Source organism: Rana temporaria, chromosome 3, assembly GCF_905171775.1.
Source record: "Rana temporaria chromosome 3, aRanTem1.1, whole genome shotgun sequence".
Taxonomy (NCBI): domain Eukaryota; kingdom Metazoa; phylum Chordata; class Amphibia; order Anura; family Ranidae; genus Rana; species Rana temporaria.
This window is the reverse complement of record NC_053491.1, coordinates 423751358-423756106: the sequence shown is the minus strand read 5'-3', so window position 1 is coordinate 423756106 and position 4749 is coordinate 423751358.

The following is a 4749-nucleotide window of genomic DNA, read 5'->3' as shown; positions in this document are numbered from 1 at the left end:
GTGACACTGTTGTGGATTTATTCAAAATTGAAGGCATACTGAACCAGCATGGCTACCACAGCATCTTGCAGCGGCATGCTATTTCATCCGGTTTGCGTTTAGTTGGACCATCATTAATTTTTCAACAGGACAATGACCCCAAACGCACCTCCAGGCTGTGTAAGGGCTATTTGACCAAGAAGGAGAGTGATGGGGTGCTGCGCCAGGTGACTACCTCTTGAAGCTCATCAAGAGAATGCCAAGAGTGTGCCAAGCAGTAATCAAAGCAAAAGGTGGCTACTTTGAAGAACCTAGAATATGAAATATATTTTCAGTTGTTTCACACTTTTTTGTTATGTATAATTCCACATGTGTTCATTCATAGTTTTGATGCCTTCAGTGTGAATCTACAATTTTCATAGTCATGAAAATAAAGAAAACTCTTTGAATGAGAAGATGTGTCCAAACTTTTGGTCTGTGCTGTATATATATATATATATATATATATATATATATACGCACGCACGCACGCACGCACACACACACACAGTATCTCACAAAAGTGAGTACACCCCTCACATTTTTGTAATTATTTTGTTATATGTTTTCATGTGACAACAATGAAGAAATTACACTTTGCTACAATGTAAAGTAGTGAGTGTATAGCTTGTATAATTTGTGTAAATTTGCTGTCCCTTCAAAATAACTCAACACACAGCCATTAATGTCTAAACTGCTGGCAACAAAAGTAAGTACACCCCTAAGTGAAAATGTCCAAATTGGGCTTAAAGTGTCCATATTTTGTGTGAACATCCATTATTTTCAGCACTGCCTTAACCCTCTTGGGCACTCCTACCGAAGCCCCCCCCCAAAAAAATTACATGCCATATGTGGCATGTAAGGGGGCGAGGAGTGCCTAACGCAGAAGTTCCACTTTTGGGTGGAACTCCGCTTTAAATCACCACAGCAAGCTCTTTTAGGATGATCGGTTGACGGAACTCCAAGACAGGCAGGGAAACTCGTAGCCTTTATCTTTATGGCAGCTAAGATAGCGATAGCTAGGTCATGGAGAACACCCACGATCCAATTAGACTTAGTAAAATTCAAGCTGTCTTGGATCATGATAAACAAACCCTGGATTAAATATTTGTCTGACCACCTGTGAGCAATAAGGGTTCAGATAATTTCATAATATAGAGTGCACTTTCTTCTTTGGTATTCTACCCTCCTTTTCTATCCTTTTCCCACTCTTTTCTTTGACTAATCTCTCTCCTTATACCCTCCCTGTCCCTGGCAGGGAGATGGACGTTACAAAATGTTACAATGAATGTGTCAAATAAGGGAAGGCTCTAATATTTGGTCTAAATGTTTTATTTAACGTTAGTATTTCCAGACCACACAGTTCCCGCGGCAAATGGGATAATGGACACTGACCTCACGGTGGTGCCACCATGGTCTTTCCCCTCCTTTCTCCCATAGAGGGTGGGAGGGCGAGGGGAAGGTCCTGAGATACTCATGGTCGCTCACAGGGGGCGGAAAAGGGAAAAGTAAATTTTTATTGTTTAATTTTATGTTTTCCTATATGACCTGTTCCTTATCCCCCATTCCCCGATACGGGGGTAACCAGTGATTATGGATGTGTGGGGCGTAAGATGTTAAAATTCTTCCCAAAATGTTCTCTGTGCTGTGATACAGAATTATGATACGTTGTTCAACCCTTCAACCTTCCAACTGTCCTGTAAACCTCAATAAAAATAATTGAAACAAAAAGGCGTTGGCTGGCATTAGTGAGAATACTTGTGGTCGATATAATTTTAATAATAATCTTGAGGAATGATAACATCCTTCAATTCTTTTCAGTATTATATTAAAGACAATGTCATCATACTACAATCGGATTACAATGTGTCATCCACTGTCATATCCAAGTGTTTCCTGTTCAGCAGAAACAAATCCACCATACGTATTTAATTTTGTTCTTCCAGTTCAGTGTGACACAACACCATCCAGAAAAACTTCTGGTTTGTTCTGTCATATTTCCACACTTTGCCTGCTATTGAAGAGTAATCAACCTATACAATGTCTTTAAATATTAGAATTAAAGTCACGCTTGCTCAAAAAACCTGCAAAAAAAAAGAGGCCCCCCACCCATTTCTTAGATCTTCTCTTTTTTCAAGAGACCTAAAACCATCTAAAGGATCTTTACATTTGACACTTGTGTGAATGTCAGATGACTGCTTCTACTGCTGCACAATATGGTTCCTTCAGCTTACCCATACTTCACTTCTGTAGTCTGTAGAAGGGGTATTCAAACTTTAAAAACAAAGGGCCAGTTTATTGCCCTTTAAACTTTAGGGGGGCCAAACTGTGGCAACTGGCATTGGTGGGAGTAAATAATGCCATAAGCTTGGTGGTCAGTGGGAGTAAACAAATTACACCATTGGTATCAGTGGGAGGAATAGGGGCCCATAATTGATGTCAGTGGAAGAAATAGTGCTCGATCATTGGTGTCAGTGGGAGAATTAGTTCCCCATCTCTGGTGTCAGTAGAAGGAATAGTGCCTCATCATTGGTGTCAGTGGAAGGAATGGTGTCCCATCATTGGTGTAAGTGGAAGAAATAGTGTTCCATCATTCGGGTTAGTGGAAGGAATAGTGCCTCATCATTGGTGTCAGTGGAAGGAATGGTGTCCCATCATTGGTGTGAGTGGAAGGAATAGTGTCCCATCATTGGGGTCAGTGGAAGGAATCGTGCCTTATCATTGGTATCAGTGGAAGGAATAGTACCCCAAGGGCTAAATAAAGGCAAGCAAAGGGCCATGTCTGACCCCCCGGGCCACAGTTTGGAGACCTCTGGTCTGACTAGTGATGTAGGGACCAGGCAGCTGACACACTAATGCCACATACACTCGCTCGGAATTTACGACAACAAATGTTAGATGGAAGCTTTTGGTCAGAAATTTCAAAATGTGTAGGCTCCATCGGACATTTTCTGTCGGAATTTCTGGCAACAAAAATTTGAGAGCTGGTTCTCAAATTTTCCAACAACAAAATCCGTTCTCGTAAATTCCGATTGTGTGTGGACAATTCCATGCATGCTCTGAATCAAGTATGAGACGGAAGTGCTCGGTCTGGAAAAACTAGCGTTCGTGATGGAGATCGCACATTCGTCATGCTGTAACGGACTGAAAAGCATGAGGCTGAAAAGTGCGAATCGTCTCTCACTTCTACTAACACGACTGGTATTAAACTTCTCTTTTTTAGTGCAGTCGTACGCGTTTTATGTCACTACGTTCCTGACGTTTGGAATTTCCAACAACATTTGTGTGACCGTGTGTATGCAAGACAAGTTTGAGCCAACATCCATCGGAAATGTATCCACGGTTTTGTTGTCGGAATGTCCGATCGTCTGTACGTGGCATAGGTGGTTTGATTTACTGAAACTGGAGAGTGCAAAATCTGGTGCAGCTCTGCATAGAAACCAATCAGCTTCCATTTATTTTATTTTTTTGTCAAAGCTTAAATGAACAAGCTGAAGCTAAAAGCTGATTGGCTACCATGAGCAGCTGCCCCAGATTTGTAAATTACCAGTTTTAGTAAATCAATGTTTCCATGTAAAAAAAAGGAAGGAGGGAGAGAAAGCACCACTATTTAAGCGTTTGTTGTAACAGCTCTGGTGAACAGAGTGAACCACAACTGCGGTTAGCAAGGATTTCAATGCGCTTCTTTATGTGACAACTCAGTATTTGGCCCCAGGCGTCACTCCAGGAGTTTGGGGGGTCTCTACATCATCTCTCTGTCACATAAAGAAAAGCGTTGAGCTACTAAGGATGGATGCATTACAACATGCGACCAGAGCTTAGCGTTTAAAATGATATTATGTACTAAAAGATTGCAATGCACAATTGTACGCTAGTGATTATGAGTATAACATAGCGTCGTGCATTAGGCGTCTAAGGGAGAAGGTATAGAATACGTCAAGCCTTAGCATAGAAAGTTTTAGGCAAACATGTTTCGCAACTTTAGGGCATAGGCCCATATACAAGTAGCACTTATGACAGCGCATAGTAAATATGCGTTGTAGCGACAACTGATAGTTGCATAAGAGTAGCAATTTTATAGCTTAGGTACTTTGAGAGTACACGTGGTAACTAGGAGTTGTTACGAGAACTATTAGATGCGTATGAGAGGCAATATAGTTCAGGTTATTATAGTTGCATCCAAGAGGTGAATATTGCACGCATAATAGTTGTCACATAAAGAAGCAAATTGAAATCCTTGCTAACCGCAGTTGTGGTTCACTCCGTTCACCAGTGCTGTTACATTTGTGGGGAACTGTATTAAACTTAATCTACAAGCTGAGGTCTGTAGGCATGGATCATAGGGTATGTACCTGGATAGAAAACTGTCTACGGGGGACGTGTACAAAGGGTTGTGATAAATAACGTGTACTCAGAATGGTCTAGAGTGGTTAGTGGGGTACCCCAAGGCTCTGCCCTGGGACCAATTCTATTTAATTTATTTATAAATGATATAGAGGATGGGATAAATAGCTTGATCTCAGTGTTTGCTGACGACACAAAAATTTGCAGGGCAATAACAACAGAGCAGGATAAAGAAATTTCACAAGAGGACCTGAATAAATGAATGGCGTGGGCTACTACATTGCAAATTAAGTGTAATACTGGTAATGTAATACTGGTAAGGTAATTTGTAAATTTCACTGCTGGAAAATAACCAAAATTCTCATCCATTAGTCCTCTTAAAAAAAT